At 42.2% G+C, this 20,491-nt stretch overlaps 1 long non-coding RNA gene across 1 annotated transcript; it reads right to left on the minus strand.

Moving 5' to 3' along the window:
* Positions 1-11,621: 11,621 nt before the first annotated feature.
* Positions 11,622-12,424, minus strand: LOC142398278 (uncharacterized). The gene is made up of 3 exons (XR_012772775.1): positions 12,235-12,424; positions 11,973-12,062; positions 11,622-11,853 (listed from the first exon to the last, which is right to left on the minus strand). It is a non-coding gene; the product is annotated as an uncharacterized LOC142398278 (long non-coding RNA).
* Between the last annotated feature and the right edge of the window lie 8,067 nt (positions 12,425-20,491).

Raw genomic sequence — 20,491 nt, forward strand, 5'->3', positions numbered from 1 at the left:
GGTCAGAGAGTGCCCCAGCTCAGGCAGGTTGCCGGGAAACGGCTCGGGGCCCGCATAGCCGGGGATATGCGGACCCAGATTTCAGCCCCATCTGTACCAATGCAGCTACCCCTCTCGCTACCCCCTGGAGGTGCCCTTCATCACAGCCGGGGAAGCATGGCACCGCTTTCCCCAGAAGCAGATGACATCTCAGATGGAGGGATGGTCGTGGCGGTGGGACGTGCCGGTGTTGGAGACTCTTTTTATGTCCCTATTACAGTTGAAGGGGTGCCCTGTGCAGCACTAGTGGATACGGGGTCGACAGTGACTGTGGTGAGACCTGATGTGGTTCCAGAGGGGACCTGGCTCGAGCCCACTTTGGTACGTCTGCGCACAGTCACAGGGGAGCTGGCTCCTATGACTGGCAGGGCCGTGTTGTCTATGACTGTGGGGGGTAAATCGTTACGTCACACAGCATGGATAGCTGCAGTACAGGATCCGTGTATTCTCGGTCTAGATTTTCTACGGGCTACAGGCTGTCAATTAGACTTGTTAAGGGGGACTGTGAGTTTTTATGAGGGGCCAGTTGTCCCTTTATCCCCCAAGCTTAGTCAGGATGGGCACCCAGACAGGCTAGCAACTATGGCAGCAGAGACTGTTGTTGTGAACTCTCTCCCCGTGCTTTCCTCTGTTGTGTCCCCTTTTCAGAGTGACAGTGGTCACGTTACCCCAGACAGGGATCTTTCCACACCGACCCCGCCCTCAGGGGCTCAGGTAGGAAAAGAGGGAATGGTGGCTGCAGTGAGAGAGATATGGAAGAAAAACTGTAGTTGCCTTGATCCACAGCAGCAGGAACAGTTATGGCAGCTGCTGCTGGAGTTTCGAGACTGTTTTGCCATGAGTGATGGGGAGGTGGGGAGAACTCATCTAGTGCAGCACGAGATCGACACAGGCGAGGCACAGCCTATCAAGTGCCGCCCACGTCGTCTTCCACTGGCACGTCAGCAGGCATGTGACGATGCTGTGGACGTGATGCTACAGGCAGACCTCATTGAGCCTTCAGATAGTCCATGGGCAGCAGCCGTGGTCATGGTTCCTAAGAAGGTGACTGGCTGGCGGCTCTGCTCTGACTACAGGCCAGTGAATGGCGTAACAAAGAAGGACTTCTATCCCCTGCCTCGCATTGACGAGTCACTGGATCTGGTCTCAGGGTCCTCCTGGTTCTCATCCTTGGACCTCCGTAGCGGGTATTACCAGGTGCCCCTCGCCCCTGAGGCCAGACCTAAAACAGCATTCTGCACTGGGCGGGGCTTATGGCAGTTCAAGGTCCTTTGCTTTGGACTGTGTAACGCTCCTGCCACCTTTGCCAGGCTGATGGACAGGGTGCTAGCTGGGGTGCCTCGTCAGCAGTGTGTGGTCTACCTGGATGACATCCTGGTGCATGGCAATTCCTTTGAGGCTGCCCTGGGGTCCTTGCGGCTGGTACTGTAGCGAATTAGAGCAGCTGGCCTGAAACTACATCCAGACAAGTGCCACTTCATGCAGCGGGAGGTGTACTTTCTTGGACACAAGGTGGGAGGGGAGGGTATCGGCACCATGAAGGAGAAGGTGCAGGCTGTTGCCGATTGGCCCACCCCCACTAATCAGAAACAGCTCAAGAGTTTTTTAGGCCTGGCGTCGTACTACCGGAGATTTGTTCGGGGTTTTGCCGGCACCGCTGCGCCCCTGTTCCAGCTACTACAAAAAGACAAAGACTTTTTGTGGACGGACTCATGTCAGGAGGCGTTCAGTAGTCTCCAGCGTGCTTTGTGTGAAGCCCCGGTGCTGGCTCCAGCTGATCCTGCTTTGCCTTTTATCCTAGACACAGGCTACGGCTACACGAAAACGAAACGAGGTTTTTTTTGAAAACGGGTACGAAAATTCTTGCGACCACACGGAAACGCGCTGCTGTCCAGACGAAAACGGATGAAAACGATGAAACGATGCAGTACACACGCCACTGTGTCACGCCACGCTGTGAGACAATAGAGAAGTGTTTAAATTGGCTCACAGCGTCAACGTGTGACTGACGCAAAAACGTTTTAGCTGTAACAATGGAAACGAAACGAGGCCGTTTTCAAACTTTCCCACTCTGGAACCCGTTTTCAAAAACTATCGTTTTGGGGTAGTGGGAATGCCGGCTCCGTGTGGCCGCGACAGCGAAACGATAAGAAAAAGTATCGTTTACAGTGAAAAACGTTTTCGTGTAGCCGCAGCGACAGATGCAAGCAGTGTGGGTGTTGGGGGAGTGTTGTCACAGGTGGGGCCAGAAGGTGAGCGTGTTGTCGCTTATTTCAGCCGGGCATTCAACAAGCATGAGAAGCATTATTGTGTCACCCGCAGGGAGTTGTTGGCAGTGGTATTGTCAATCAGGCACTTCAAGTACTACCTGTGTGGGTTGGAGTTCACAGTGAGGACTGACCACTCCGCCCTGCAGTGGCTCATGACGTTTAAAGAGCCGGAAGGGCAGGTGGCCAGGTGGCTAGAGGAGCTCCAGGCCTTTAACTTCAAGGTGGAGCATAGGGCTGGGGTGCGTCACTCTAACGCGGATGCCCTCTCACGCCGGCCATGTGCAACAGACGGGTGCCGGTTTTGTGAGAGGACAGAGGCGAGAGAGAGGGAGCTCCTGGAGGAGGAAACCGGGGCATCAGAGCAGTCTCGGGGAGAGCTGATGTGTCGGGCGCTACAGGCTGTAGACATGGCAGAGTGGAAGCAGCAACAGGAGCAGGATGTGGACCTGCAGCCTGTTCTGCAGTGGGTTGTGGCACGGCAGCGGCCGACGTGGGAAGAAGTGGCAGCATTCTCTGCCACAACCAAGGGACTGTGGTCCAAATTTGATGCGCTGCGGCTGGACCAGGGCGTCCTGCAGAGGGCCTGGAAGGAGCCTGCAACGGGTGAGGATAGGTGGCAAGTTGTGGTCCCCAGAAGCCTGCGTGTAGACGTGCTTAGGGCCATGCACGGAGCGGCGGGGTCTGGGCATTTTGGGGTTGCAAAAACCCTCCGTCGCCTCCGACAGTGCTTCTACTGGGGGCGATGTAGAAGGGACGTAGAGGACTTCTGCCGTCAGTGTGACCCCTGCGTGGCCCGCAAAGGTCCCCCTGGCCGGTCACACGCTCCCCTCCAGCAGTTTTCAGTGGGTGGCCCGATGGAAAGAGTGGCAGTGGACATTGTGGGCCCTTTGCCGCGCTCTTCCAAGGGTAACCGCTATGTTCTCTCAGCCATCGACTACTTCACTCGGTGGCCAGAGGCATACCCGCTGCCTGACCAAGAGGCAGAAACAGTCGTGGATGCACTGCTGGGAGGCATGTTCAGCCATTTTGGTGTGCCGGAGATCATACACTCCGACCAGGGCAGAAATTTTGAGTCCCGGGTGTTTGCTTCGATGTGTGAGCGGTTAGGTGCTCACAAGACTCGCACCACCCCCTTGCGACCACAGAGTGATGGGTTGGTAGAAAGATTCCACCGCACCTTGGGTCAGCAGCTGGCTATCCTCACATCGAAGCACCAGAAAGATTGGGATGATCATTTGCCCCTGGTGCTAATGGCGTGTCGGTCTGCAGTGCAAGAGACCACGTCTTGCACACCTGCTCTTCTTATGTTGGGGAGAGAGCTGCGCACCCCAGCCATGGTGGCGTTTGGTCGGCCAGATTCTGAAGACACACCCCCGGGTCTGGAGTATGCACGGAAACTCCAGGACCGCCTTGAGTCAGCGCATACTTTTGCTCGGAAGCAACAGTTGAGTGCTGGTCTGAGGCAAAAGCGTAATTACGACGTAAGAACTCAGGGGAGGCATTTTCTGGCTGGGGAGCTGGTGTGGGTCTACAGCCCTCAGCGCAAGAAAGGTCGGTGCCCTAAACTTGACAGCCAGTGGGTGGGCCCTTGTAGAGTGCTGGAGAGGGTGGGAGAAGTCGTCTACCGGGTGCAGTTGCCGGCCAAGGGGAGAAAGGTGGTTCTCCACAGAGACAGACTGGCCCCCTACAGAGGGGTCGCTCTCGCACCTTCACAGACTACATCAGCCCCTCCATCCCCGCAGGCTTCCCCACCTTCCCCTCCATCCCCGCAGGCTTCCCCGCAGGCTTCCCCATCTTCCCCTCCATCTTCCCGTCCCCCATCCCCACTACCAGCGGAAGCAACACCAGCCTGCTTGTCTCCAGCGCCCAACCGGGCTAGGCCGCAGAGACAGAGGAGAGTTCCAATTCGGCTCAGGGACTTTGTGGGCCCCTTTGGCCGGGATTCTAGATAGGAGTGAGACCTCTTAGTCTTAGAGGGAAAGAATGGACCCTGGTCTCACTGGAAGGGCCGGTAGTCTACCCGGGCCTTCCTAGTTTAGAGACAAATTTGATTTTGTTATGGACTGGAAAATAATTTTTTCCCTGTTGCTTGTTTAAAAAAAAAAAAAACATTTATATGGAGAACTGTTTTGTTACTAACTGCATATTGTTGTTACGGTTGCATTTTTTTTGTCATCTCCTCCTGCATGTGGTCGTTGAACTAAATGGAGTTCCCATGTATGCACATTGTTGTTTATTCCTCGTGGGCGAGGGACTTTGTTTTGGGGGGGCAGTGTAACGACCCAGAATGAAGGTATAAGCACACGGACTGGCTTGTTTCCTCCTCTCCCTGTCAATCACTGGACCGCAGGTCATGTCACTCAGGTGTGGGCTGGTGATTGGGGGAGAGGAGTGGGGGTGGGCCAGTCTGTGTGCAGGTTTGGTGTTCTCCTGGGGTTGGTTGCGGAGCAGGACAGAGTGAGTCGCCAGTGTTCGGCAATTGTACTGCTTGTACTTATTGTAACACTACGTAATAAAGAGCCGTTCGGCAACCGCCAGTCTCCGAGCCTCCGTGAGGTCATTACAATATTGTTCAAACAGGTGAGACCTCGGCATGGAGGTACCTCATTTTGATCATGTTTTACACTGTAAAATAAATATTAAGTGGCTATTTGACTGTGCAGTTATTTTATTCCCAACATAATGCTGTTTTCACACACATAAACTATGTCTTCTCATCTATATCATCCATCCATCCATTATCTATACACCGCTGAATCCGTCAGTCGGGTCGCGGGGGGGCTGGAGCCTATCCCAGCGGTCAATGGGCAAGAGGCGGGGTACACCCTGGACAGGCCGCCAGTCCATCACAGGGCCACATAGAGACAAACGAGACAAACAACCATGCACACTCAGTCACTCCGAAGGACAATTTAGAGTCATCATCTATATCATGTTCTGTTAAATAATTAAGCCTATTTAAACTAACACAGATTTGAGCCAACAGAAAGAAGGCAGATGCCCGTAAAACGGGTGGTGCCCAGCACCGCCACCTCTAACGGGAGGGCAGTGGCTGAGGGAGTCCACCCCCAAGACACGAGTGCCTTTATAAAATATAATAGGCCTATATATGTCTTTTTTTAAGCCTATTCATACAAATATTTATTTGTCTTTTATGTCTTTTTTTTCTTTTGTCCCAACACATTCTGATGGTGCCGCTCAAAAAGATAATTGTCTGTAAATGCAAAAATCTGTGCGCGGTCTGATAACCATCTCCTGATGAATATTTATTTCGCTGCGCAATAATGCTGCGCCTTCATCCACGGGATCGTTGTCAAAAGGACATGTTCGTGAAAAAAGTCGCCTCCTACTGTGCCTAATAAACTTATAGAAGCAGAAGAACTCGCTCTGCTAAATGAATGAATGAGGAAATAAATTGGCGTGTGTGGCTGAAAGAGGGCGGAGACAGAGAGAAACTCCAGGGGCCTCATGTACAAAGCGTGCGTACGCACAAAATAGTGGCGTACGCACCTTTTCACGTCAACGATCAGATGTATCAAGAACGAAAAGACCGTGGAAATGTGCGGTGCCTCACGGCAGCTTCAGGGCTGGCGTACGCACGTTTCTGCAGCTGTTGATTCTTTGGCGACACCTAAGGTGATGTTGGGAAACTGTTATAATAAATAAATGTGAAAACAATTTGTCGTCAGACAGTGATGTGCACATTTGAGACACATGAACAATTAATACTGATAAACAATTAATACACCCATGTGTCTCCATTTACATGAGTGGATATAAAAGCAGCGCAAAGTGGTGCAATGCATACCATTAAAAACAATGGCTGCTTTAGCAGTATTAGAAGACTTTGCAAATGGTGCAATTAGAAGAGAGCGTGTGTTCACTACAACAGAGAGGATTTGTGGCACATGATGGCGACTGGCTCATCAGCCGTTTTGAGGGAAATCCTCCTGGAACTGTGCGCAGAGCTGCGGCCGGCGTTGGAGCGCAACACAGCGAGGAGGCATGCGCTGCCTGTGCCCACAGGTGATGTGCACACTGGGGTTCCAACCGGAGCATTCCAAAAGGGGGCTGGCCAACCGATTGGGACTGTGCCAGCCGAGCCATGCCAGCCGTGTGGGACAGAATTATCCGCATCTGAGCCACGTATATCAAATTCCCAACAGGCCAACATTAAAGCTCAATTTGCAGCGAGAGCCGGTTTTGTAATCGGAGCTATCCACTGCACACACATTGCTATAAAAGCGCAATCACATGATGAATTTGTATGTTAACAGGAAACATTTTCATTCGATCGATGTACAGATCATATGTGATGCATAAATGCAATTAACCAACATTGTGGCGAGGTGGCCTGGTTCAACGCACGATTCATACATTCTGAGTAACAGCATCGTTGGGAACAGACTACAAGGTGGCACTGTGCGTGATGGGTGGCTTCTTGGTGAGTAACTTCATTCTTGTAATGGTCCTAATATTATTCCCGTGACGCGCATTGAGTATGTGCGCCCCCAGTTTCTATCCCGTCTTCACAGCATCATTATTATATTATATATATTAGTCGGTGGTTAAAGTTAGTTTCTTGCTGTTTTTTGCTGGTTAAACTTCAGTTTAAGATCTTTCTAACAAGCCCCTGATCGTCTCTGTGGGCATATATCAATAACCCCGTGCGTAAAGTGTGAAATATCTCAATCAGCCTTTTCCCCGTCGCACTTCTGCACGTTACTGTATGAACACGTTGTTGTGAGTTACACAAAAACATCGGTATTTACCTTGGGGGTAATCAGAGTGACCCACATGAGCTCCCACCACCCCATGAGAGAGCAGTGTCACCCATAGTTGCGCCGACTCTCTGTTCAAACCGGGTCGGTCACCCCCCCACCCGCCTGTTTTGGCCACACTGCAACGGTGGGCAGCCAGTCTCCGCTTCACCTCCACCTTAATGTGGGACCACTTCTTCTTCACCTCTGCTTGTGAGGCTTCTCAGACCCCCCAGCATTAACAGCCTCAGGCTCTCCCACCCACTCCTCTTGCGTTTGCTGCTTATGCCGGATGACAGCGTACCAAAGAGTACATTTTTGCGCGCCTCCACTTCGGACAGTAGCACTTCCAATTCACTTTCAGTGTAATTTTTCTTTTTTCCCGTCTTACTTATGTTTTTTTTTCTTTATTTTCTGATCGTACACAGAGGGGAATCGCAGGTGCAGGGCTCATTTAAATATGATTTGCGTATTTAAGTAGGGGCGTGGACAGGGAGGAGTTGGGTGCTCCGACATGTGCGCTCAATTCCACGTTGATTGGGATGTACAAACGAAATGTGCTTGGATACATGCGTGCGCACATATTCGTACATCCGACGTTGGAGGTCATTTTGGTTTGGCCGTACGCCATGTTTCAGTAGGAAATCCACGCAAGTCTTTGTACATGAGGCCCCAGGTTTCTTGAATAAAACCTGGTCCCGACCAGGTTAGGTTCAGAGAGTCTGTTACTGCGGTAACTGACCGTGAGGTTAAGTTACCTCTCTTTGTGAAACAGGCTAGAGTTACCCCTCTTTCTCGGGGTTGAGTTACCTCCCTTTGTGAAACGGAAAACTCAGGGTTTCCCTCATTTCAGGGTTAACCTACTCAGAGTTTTCACTAAACCTGCTACGTGAAACGGACCTCTGGATATTTGGAGTGTTTACTAAGATCTAGATCTTAATTTCTATAAAACTTACAAGAATGAATGATGTTTAATTCTGCCATGAAACCACATTGCCATCTAACGGTCATAGTTGGAGAGGATTGGTTTAAATCAATAAGGAATTAATAAGATCCGAATAATAGTTTTGACTCATTTAGTATCCCACTTTCATGTCATCAAATGTGTTTCTTCAGTTTTAATACCATAAGATAATGTGCATCGTTCCTGTTATTCAAATATCAACCTTTGCCAGTCACCAGTGTTACTATTGATTAACCATTTAGTAGCTCAAATCAAGAGTTTTGCCAATGGGTAATCTCAACATCAAAGCTTTAAAGTTGCACCTGTGAGCACCTTTCCTTTGATGCACTGTTTCACAACACCAGCCTGAATCTCCTTACTTTGGCACAGAAGAGAGAGACAGAGAGGGGAAAGCCTACCCAATGCACACCAATGACAGGCTTGCAAAAAGCTGGCTGACAAACGAGCTACAGCTGATTCCTGGATGCAAGCAGCATGGTAGATATTTTTTTAATTCAGTAGTGAGTGCTACGTGGGCTTCCTGTTTCACTCTGAAGACCTGGCAACACTAATCCAAGATTGTTATATCAGGTATGTTGACCTGAAACATTTCTAGGCTAAGTGGAGAGGACAAATACACCAATCAGCCAAACTGTTAACACAAAGGATCTTGTTAAAATGTTCTGCTTGGCAAACCTGCATCCTTCACAAAGATATTATTTTTCCACTCACCTTCAATTTTAAAAGGCATCACATTCTTGTTAAATCAGATGAATTTGAATCGGTGAATCTGGTGAGGTGTTCCGGGCCCGTCCCACTGGGAGGAGGCCCCGGGGAAGACCCAGGACACGTTGGAGAGACTATGTATCTCGGCTGGCCTGGGAACGCCTCGGGGTCCCCCCAGAAGAGCTGGAGGAAGTGGCCGGGGACAGGGACGTCTGGGTTTCTCTGCTCAAGCTGCTGCCCCCGCGACCCGATCCCCGGACAAGCAGAAGATGATGGATGGATGAATTTGAATCGGTCTTTAGTTAGAATACTTGGTTAATTAGAAATATAAATAAAACATAGTAGGCCTACAGTATTGTCATTTTCACTTCGTCACTTTTCTCACACAAAGGAACATAAAGAACAAAAACTTGGTCTATGGATATTTATTAATCTAAAAATCTACCAACAACAAATAAGCAGTTTTGAATAACCACATAATAAACAATCAGTCAAACAGATTTTTAAAATTTTACTCTGACTTGGAAGGTTGCTGCAAAATCCCATTTTAAGCAGGCCAATGGTGCAAGAAAGGACGTGATAAATTTAGCTGATGTTTGGTTTCACGACTCTTTTGTTGTCCAGAAGAATTTAAAAAAAAAATCTATACCAGTGAATCATTAAATTTATACATATTAGTTTGTGAAGTGCCTATTACCATAAAACAGCCAAACATGAAATGTTATTATGATTTCATAATATCATAATATTAGGCAAGACGCCCTTTTTCTACCTGCCTACCTGGGATATGAGTGTAAGTCGCTTTTTGTAAAAGCGTCTGCCAAATGCTTAGGCATAAGATGCATAAACATATCATAATAATTGAATAACATAATCATAATTTAAAAAAAAGAAAATCTCAAATAGTACCTTATACTTACTTAAGTGCATGTAATGACATGATTAACACATATATAATCAAATAAAATGACAAGAATAGATCACTGTTTATCTACAAATAAGTATATTTAAATAGCATGTTTGCACACGGTATATGGTTGAATAATTATATATCATTCTTAATCTTTTTTAGCAATGATGATATTAGTTATACTGGGCAGTTGTCACACCCAGAGATATGCAGGACACAGGAGCAGGTGATGTAAATCCAAAGCTTTTATTCAGGAGGAACAAGGTTGTCCAAACTCTCCAAGAGACAACAAAAAGGACTATATATAAGTTATCAATAATTACATATACTTCTCCCAAAATGAGAGAAGTATATCTATGAAAAGTTATAGAAATAATAATCACGCCACTCGGAGGAAAAAGCAATAATGCTATTAAACTTAAACTGCACTTTTACAAGGCTATAAATACAAAAGTTATCCAAAAACAAAAACTCTCTTAGCGAGATCAGAAACGTGGCATGGAACATGGACTTAGGTTTTTGAAAAGAAGGCAAGAGTGAGGTACGTTGGCTACAACAAGAACGACACACTGGCACAAGACAAAGGGAGACGTCAACTCTTATACACACAGGGTTAACGGGGAACAGGTGGAATCACTCATAAGACAATCAGACTGGAACACAAGAGGAAGAGCAAGTGACCTGAAACGAGAGGGGAGTTAATCTTTCAAAATAAAACAGGAAGTGACGAGACATGACATGGAGACGAGACAAAAAACCCACTTGACCTCACCGTGGTGTGACAGCAGTCATATTGAGCTAATCTTCATTTGCAGGTTTACACTGTTTTAAAGTTTGGAGTTGCTTTTTTTTTTATCTTAGCTATTTAGGATGCTTCAGGAACATCTGAATCCTGACTACAAGCAAGGTTGAAAACAATTTCTATAGCAGTTGAGAGGGTTTGATCTGTAATTGGAAAACTTTTAAATGATGTACAAAATTAAACAGTTATTTTCAGATGCTCAATAAAATATCAACATCAACAAGGAGTTAACTTGTTAGGTTCTAAGTATTATTTGACATGAATTCCCACTCATAACAAGAAGTGGATTTCAGGTTGCTTTTTATAAACGTTGACATATGAGGAGTCGAGGTTTGGAAGAATAAAAATGGATAGTTTATTTACTTCACAAATTCCTATATAAAATCAGGGGAAAGGGTAGGTGGTAAAAGTTCTCTGGTGGCGAGAGGGGCGTTTCTGTGTGGCTGCTCGCAGGTGTCGCACATCAGCCCTTAATGAACCCTCAGCTGCGGCCTCCGTGGCTCCTCTGTCCATGGTGCTGAAGGTAACAAATTATTAACTCTCAAACTGCAACAAACGTTGCCACGACTCTATAAAATCAGTAATGTATCATCCCTTTGTCAACAGTCTCATAGTATTATACTGCCATCTAGTGATAAAAAATCATAATCATGTGGGGAAAAATAAAACATCAAAGATCTTCAGATTCAGATAGGATACCTGTTCTGCTTTATACATGAAAAACTGTTAAAACCTTTTTTTTCTTCTTTTTGTTGAATCACGAGATTTCTATTTTTTAGTAGTTACGTTCATACTTAAGGTTTTATCTAAGAGGAGTTAGTCCCTTACCTTCTATTCAACAGTTTGGACTCATTCCTTTTGAATTAGTAGCTGTGCCTAAACTCTTATGTTCTGGTGGGATTAATTCAATTAGGAGTGAAATGTTTTAGAATAAATGACCAAATGGAGGTTATAGCTAGGTTGGCATAAATCTTATGAATACTAGTGTGATAAACAACACTTTCATATAAAGTTTGCCATTTATTATTTGTTATTAAAAAAAAGCTTCCCAGTTTAGATCAGTATTGATTTTAAATGTGTGCCAGGTTATTAACTATTTAGAGTCTGTTGGTACTAAAAGGATTTTAATCTGATACATGGCATTTCAAATGTGGACAGAAATAACACAAAATCAACGTGAAATATTTTATTTTGTAATAATAATCAGCAGATTAGAAGCATGGCAATAAATGGCAAAGCAGAGATTCCTTTGTGGGTTGAAGCATAACATAGCAATTCCTTAAAAACTTGCTTTGAACTTCTGATGTTCACGTGCACACATGAATGTGTTTCCATCATCTTGACATTTTCCTTCAAAAAAGTAAAGCAGCCTTGGTGGGTTTTGTTTTTTGGGTTTTCGGCTTCTAAACAGTAGAAAGAGGAAGAGTTAACCAACTGTTATCCACATTTTCAGAATTTTGATTAGATTTGTTTTTTTCCACTTTCTTAACCAACAAATACGTTCAAAGTGAAGCAAGCTTACCACTTCGAAAGGACTGCATCCTCCTCGTTTGAAGCTACAGAATCTCCTGACTCGTACCCTCACCTTCTCCACTTCTCCTTCTGTCACATTCTGTGACAAAATAAAGATAAATGTATCAATGTTGTATGAAAGAAATGTCCTCTCATGCTGTTACCTTGTAATATAAATTTTAACTAAAACTTTTTACTTCACAAGTAAACAAATTTGATGTGAAAACACAAGGTTCTGACATCACAATAAAAATGTCTGACCGTTGTCTTACCAGATCAGCGGGCTGTTGTTGCTCTCCTTGTTGACGGTCATCGGTCAGAAGAGCAGCCTCACCTGAAGAGGTGAAGGCTGCGGTGAGCAGGAAGACCTCCAGAGTCAACAGGGCCAGCAGTAAACCTTTGTCCATGGCTGAGGAACTAAAGAGTGTGAAACACACGGGTCTTTATATACTAGCTGCCCACCGGCTGCTTTCATGTGAACAAAGAGGAAGTACCAACGGTACCAATGCTTTACACCATCTAAAGTCGTCACAGGAGTATTTCACGAGTTGAGGCTTCACCACATCTTGAGTCATAAAATATCTGGTAAGTTGTGTAGAAATTACAGCTGTTTGATATACATTGTATATGGAGAAATATGGAGTTTTGTTTACAGAGACCCAAATATTGTGCAGACAAAATGATGACAGTAATAACAGTGTCATAACATGTCTTATCTCCTGTTTTTTTCTTTTTTTCAGTTGAGGCGGCTGTCAAAAATCAAGTCCCTCCTGTCTAGATGCCACCTAGAGACAGTGATTCATGCTTTTATTACCTCACGCCTGGATGGCTGGTGCAGGCAAAACGAGAGCACATCACTCCGGTTTTGGCGTCTCTTTACTGGCTTCCTGTCCAAACCCTAGTTTGGTCCTGTCTAACCAAACCACATTCTTACAATAAGTCAAGTGACGATAGAATATATATTGTAATGCTGCAGACACTACAGGAAATATTGAATATTTTTTGGGGGAAAAAAACGTCGGTAAACATCTGACTTGTCATGTGCAGTAGCCTCATTAACATCTTCGGATAGTTACCTCATGTCAAATGTGGCCCAAATCAGTTTTTTTTTTTGCTCTTATGTGACTCAGATCTAAGTTTTTCATGTCAGTGTAAACAGCACAAATCACATGGAACCATATTTTTTCAATTCGGATTTGGGACACTTTAGTATGTGGTTATAAAGATCAGATGTTTTGCAATGCAACCTCAGTCTGTATGGTCACATCGGAATTCATGCGACTTCTATGTCACTCTCGATCGACGTTCGTCACAATTCTGCGCAGGTGGAAGTCACCACATGAGTGCGTTTGTTTTTGTTGTTTTTTGCACGAGGGGTCGTTCAGTGCAGTGAGCTGTTCACACTGAAATCTGATATTGGCCACATTAAAAAGAATATGCCAACAAAAAAAGAAAATCAGATCTGAATATTAAACCGGAATTGAGCATTAAGGCCTGCAGTCTGAACGTAGTCTGACTCGCTTTCTAAATGGTTCCAGCCCTTCTGTGAACTTGCATCTTGAAGTTTGTTTTAACAAGATACTCTTGCTTTGGTAAAATACTGTAACAATCGGCTACATCTTTAATTATCGACTGCAGATGGATGCGCTTTTCTGCACTGAGGATGTAAACACTTTGAGACTCACTGTGGTCAGCTCCCAGTTTGAGTGAATGAAAGTTAAGCTGCTGTATGTGTTTAGATTGCTGTGGAAAAATCCATGATGAAACAATGAAGTTGCATGTGTACAGTCTGACATGGGCTGTTACTTAACGTGATTGCTTTCCTGCAGAGATTTGACTGCATTGTCACATAAGGGCGTGGGAGTCCAAGTAATTTCACCACCAACACGTTCCACAGATGAACAATGAGGAAGCAATGCAAAAACGTGACAAAAACGGCTCCAAATAAGTAGTGTGGTAAACAGTCAACTCCTTTTTATTAGTATGTAACCCAGTTCCATCCCAGCACTTGTGATTCAAAATTTGACACAAAAAATACCCTTTTTGTTTCATGCCTTTTAGCAAAGATCAAAGTTTTACAGTTACATATTAATGATATTTCATGATGGTAATGTTATACATTGACAAAGATAATTTTTTTTCTCTAAAAAATGTCATCCATTGTCACTAGCTGATTCCTATTCAACCTGCCTTGATCCTAATCATTTCTATGGTCATTACACCTATAGTGCATTTGGAAGATATATCTTGAACCTTCTGCCATAAACCTTTGATAGTACTCACCTATAGCGCCACCTGCTGGTGGTTGGAAACGTCTTTTTTTTCCACACCTCGCATTTGATCGAACTCCTCCTACAGATTTAATGCTACAAACTTCAAACTTGGCCAGTTTACTCTTAAGACATGGGGGGGGGGGGGGGGATCATTGGACAACCTTTTCAAAACCTAAAGGGCGTGGGCGTGGGCGTGGCAAGGCAAGGCAAGGCAAGGCAAGGCAAGGCAAGGCAAGGCAAGGCAAGGCAAGGCAAGGCAAGGCATCTTTATTTATATAGCGCATTTCATACCACAGGCAACTCAATGTGCTTTATATAAAGACAAGGCATTTAAAAGAACAGCATAAAGCAGCATAAAAACAAGCAATTTAAGGGGAAAAAGAAAAATATAGTGGCAACGCCTCAAAGTTTGATGACTCACCATCACTCGCCACAAAAAATTAAGTCGCCTATAACTCCCACATACATTATTCAATCTGTCTTAAACTTCATACGGTGAATGCTGGACCCAGCCTGAACGCGCACCTCGCATTTGATGGAACTCCTCCTACATATTTAATGCTAAACGCTTCAAACTTGGCCAAGTTACTCTTAAGACATGGGGGGAAAATTGTTTGAAAAACTTTTCAACGCCTTGCATATGATCGAACTCCGACAGATTTAATGCCTCAGGCTTCTCACTTACATGTGTGCATTTATTAATAATATACATTTATTTCATGTACACATATACATAATAAATACAAGTTACAAACATTTCCAACATAATGATTATTACCTGAAAGTACACAAACTTACACGTGTGCATTTATTAATTATATACATTTATTTCATGTACACATATACATAATACATACAAGTTACAAACATTTCCAACATAATGATTATTACCTGAAAGTACACAAACTTACACATGTGCATTTATTAATAATATACATTTATTTCATGTACACATATACATAATAAATACAAGTTACAAACATTTCCAACATAATGATTATTACCTGAAAGTACACAAACTTACACGTGTGCATTTATTAATAATATACATTTATTTCATGTACACATATACATAATAAATACAAGTTACAAACATTTCCAACATAATGATTATTACCTGAAAGTACACAAACTTACACTTGTGCATTTATTAATAATATACATTTATTTCATGTACACATATACATAATAAATACAAGTGACAAACATTTCCAACATAATGATTATTACCTGAAAGTACACAAACTTACACATGTGCATTTATTAATTATATACATTTATTTCATGTACACATATACATAATAAATACAAGTTACAAACATTTCCAACATAATGATTATTACCTGAAAGTACACAAACTTACACGTGTGCATTTATTAATAATATACATTTATTTCATGTACACATATACATAATAAATACAAGTGACAAACATTTCCAACATAATGATTATTACCTGAAACTACACAAACTTACACATGTGCATTTATTAATAATATACATTTATTTCATGTACACATATACATAATAAATACAAGTGACAAACATTTCCAACATAATGATTATTACCTGAAACTACACAAACTTACACATGTGCATTTATTAATAATATACATTTATTTCATGTACACATATACATAATAAATACAAGTTACAAACATTTCCAACATAATGATTATTACCTGAAACTACACAAACTTACAAATGTGCATTTATTAATAATATACATTTATTTCATGTACACATATACATAATAAATACAAGTTACAAACATTTCCAACATAATGATTATTACCTGAAACTACACAAACTTACACATATGCATTTATTAATAATATACATTTATTTCATGTACACATATACATAATAAATACAAGTGACAAACATTTCCAACATAATGATTATTACCTGAAAAAACACAAACTTACACTTGTGCATTTATTAATAATATACATTTATTTCATGTACACATATACATAATAAATACAAGTGACAAACATTTCCAACATAATGATTATTACCTGAAAAAACACAAACTTACACTTGTGCATTTATTAATAATATACATTTATTTCATGTACACATATACATAATAAATACAAGTGACAAACATTTCCAACATAATGATTATTACCTGAAACTACACAAACTTACACTTGTGCATTTATTAATAATATACATTTATTTCATGTACACATATACATAATAAATACAAGTTACAAACATTTGATTATTACCTGAAACTACACAAACTTACACATGTGCATTTAATAATAATATACATTTATTTCATGTACACATATACATAATAAATACAAGTGACAAACATTTCCAACATAATGATTATTACCTGAAAGTACACAAACTTACACTTGTGCATTTATTAATAATATACATTTATTTCATGTACACATATACATAATAAATACAAGTTACAAACATTTCCAACATAATGATTATTACCTGAAAGTACACAAACTTACACGTGTGCATTTATTAATTATATACATTTATTTCATGTACACATATACATAATAAATACAAGTGACAAACATTTCCAACATAATGATTATTACCTGAAAGTACACAAACTTACACATGTGCATTTATTAATAATATACATTTATTTCATGTACACATATATATAATAAATACAACATTACAATAAGTGACAAACAATTCCAACATAATGATTATTACCTGAAAGTACAAAGTATTGTTGCATGATCACTTACAACCTTTCATGTAGATGTGAAAAGGAGATTGACACCGCAGGGAATTGAACCCCATCCTGATTAAACCAGGAGTACCACTACCGGTATCTTTTACTTTTTAACACCACATGAAAAGGTAAAGCAAAACCTGCATTAGGAACAGCATATCTGTGTCAGAATTTTATGTTTTACTGTGATTAACTACACTATATATTGTTGATGAAATGTGTATAATTGAATGGTCACATCTGTTTAGAATTGGGCTATAAAGTGGTTATGAATACACATATTACTTCAATGATGTCCTAATGCAGGAAACAAAACCTTTGTAAGCTATGTACAATAAACTTTGGACAGTTGTAAACACTGACACCATCACTCTTTGTAGTTATTCAAAAATATGAAGTAACGCCTCATGATCACTAAAATAATAAATGATGGTATCAGTACTTACAATTTCTAAGTGATAAACAATAAATTCATGCATAATTTTAAACAGCAAATACATGTTACAATTGATTACAAACACAAAATACATTATTATATAAATATTGACAATATATACACATGTGCCTTTAATAATGATACATGATCATTTCATGTACACACATACATAATAAATACAAGTGCCAAACCTTTACAACATAAAATCATGCCATGTCCAAATTTACAACATCACCCTGGCCTCACACATGTAGAATTAGGTAGAATTGGAACGGGGTAACAAATTATTCGTTTGAACAATGTTTGCTGGAACACATGTCACTGGGCCATGTACTCCATTTTGTCCACCTTTGGGCAAAGCTAACATCTTCATCAACGGTATATGTAGCGCGATCAAATGCTGTTCTAAACTATTCAAACAGGCCAGTTCTGCTGGAATGAGATACACAGTCAAATTGTTCCCTGCAGATTCTGCCGGTTCCTGTCCTCTTAGTATCTTACTATGACAGGTGTAACAGATCGAAAGCTTCCCTCTAGGTGTGTCAACCAAGTGACACGGCATCACACAACTGGCATCACATTTGTGCAGATAATGGTCAGTAATGCACTTTGCGGCTACAGCAGCTACAACTCCAGTCTTATTATAATCTGCCCTTTTACAGGTTAAAACCTGATGTTTAAACAATAACCTGTGGCAAACACAACACACAAAATCTGGTCCATCTCTGACTTTATCTAAAAACTGCTGCATAACAAAGTCAAATGGCAGGTGCTTTTCTTTCAACTGCTGCCTATTCAGCTTCATACCTGCTGCAACACGCTGTTTATATTCAACATTTGCATACTGTGTTCTACTCATCTCCTTCTTCTTGGCTTGATATGTGACATCCTGTACATGGCCCTACTCATTTCCTTCTTCTTGGCTTGATACGTGACATTAGTCCTGTACATGGCCCTACTCATTTCCTTCTTCTTGGCTTGATACGTGACATTAGTCCTGTACATGGCCCTACTCATTTCCTTCTTCTTGGCTTGATACCTGACGTTCTGCAGGTTGCTCGTTAAATACATACGGTGTTTGGTGTCTGAAATTGTATCCATCACATGTCTGCACTTTACAATAACCATAACACGCCTGTGTTTCAGGCTGTTGAACACACACTACGTTGTCATAATGGTTACCATTGCAATTCTTTACATAAACTGCCTGTTTGGAGAATTGATGTTTGTGACAACCATATTCAAGCCAACGGTCATTGTGATATGTAAAAATACTCACACCTAAACAGTCTGCTGCAGCTTGAATCTCGAGCTCTGTAGCCCAACTGCCAACATAAAGCAATCCTTGACACCACCAGATATTCTGCCATTGAGGAATATGGATTCCTCAAAATACCTTGATATGCCACAGGATTATTTTCCATCTGCTTGACAGCAGCAAGCCTAATCTTCCTATGATTCTTTTGTGTGCCACTAATGGCCTGACTAACTGCCCTAAAGAAACAGTTTCCATCACCAACTATTTCCTCTGTCCTACATGGAGCCCCTAACACACCAACTGTACCAGATGCTACATGACTAATCTCTGACTCTATATTTAATCGCTTGCATAGGGAGTCTGCAACTCCTCTACACAATGGATTCAATTCTAGGCATTTACTTCCAACATCGCTAACAAAAACTACATCTGAATTAACACTGGTACTTTTCACTTTTTTGTCACAATGGTTTAATCAGTTTCTCTGAAAGTCAAATGATATTTAACTGACACAAAATATAACCTCACATACTGCAAGCCAAAATTATTTCCCTAAATTCAGGAGAAACCCTTCAAACAAATTGAACTAACCTCCAGCGCCTCCACTTTCATACCTCCAACAGACACCTCCGCACCTGGTGTGGCCAACACCTACAAAAATACACGACATGAATACAGTACACGAGTACACAAATGCAAAATATTTCGCTCCTGCTCTCCAACTGAAAATGCACCACATATGCTTTTCAAATGAATTCAATCATTACATACCTTACGCCTAACTTGTCTGCGTTTCAAGACAGCTGTTTTTCTCCGGTGCTCCACAGGCAGCGTCTAATGTGAGACAAACACAATTGCGTTTTAAAATATTTGTGCAATAGATTTGTGTACACAATACGCACAGTGTCAAGGATGAGGGAGAATAAGTCATTTTACAATAATGCTTAATCCATCACACACAATTTCAAAGCAATGTACCTCTTTATTTGTGGGAACATCACTATCAAGTGCTGATGGAACCACCTTCTCCATGGCAGCCAACATAGCACTGGAGAACCGGACAGGATTCAGTGTTGGATGATACACTCCCTCAAGACCACTGGACTTCCATCCACCTGTACAATGTAGACAAAATTCAATGGGAAAATCGATTGAAAAGCACTTAACGAGCCAAAAATGCCAAAAAAAATGCCCTGTTTTGGAGGCCTCATAACTCAACCATACGACATCACAGAGACCTCATTCAAAGTTTATATGTGACAGGAGTCTCTCATATTTATAGGTTTCTTCCAGGCATATGCATCAGGATTAAAACTCATGGTCATAAGGAGAGAAAAAGAAGGCACTTTTGCCTCAAATGCCAAAAACTGCCTTATATTGGAGTTCTCATAACTCAGCCATACGACTTCACAGAGACCTCATTCAAAGTTTATATGTGACAGGAGACTCTCAACTTCAACTAAACTAAAAAAAAATTATTGGGCGGGCAGTAGATTGGCACCCATCAAACTTTCTTCAGAAATTTTCTAGTTTAATCTTTTATTTGATGAGACAAAATTGGTCCCTTTAATTTTGCAGTGTAAACTCCATCATATCAAATGTCAGAATGAAAGTGCAAAACAGGGAAACATGAATAAAGAAAGAAGTACAAGTTTAGGGCTGGACATTCACCCCTGTTTACTGGAATGAGGTGATTTTTCTTCTCTCTCTCTCTCTCTCTCTCTCTCTCTCTCTCTCTCTCTCTCTCTGGGAATGTTACTTATAGGTTCACTCTCAGCTCTGTGGCACAGATATCACTCTCCACCCAAGCCTCCACATTAAGGTAATGTAACAAGCTTAT

The sequence above is a fragment of the Odontesthes bonariensis genome, chromosome 14, assembly GCF_027942865.1.
Source record: "Odontesthes bonariensis isolate fOdoBon6 chromosome 14, fOdoBon6.hap1, whole genome shotgun sequence".
NCBI classification, from domain to species: domain Eukaryota; kingdom Metazoa; phylum Chordata; class Actinopteri; order Atheriniformes; family Atherinopsidae; genus Odontesthes; species Odontesthes bonariensis.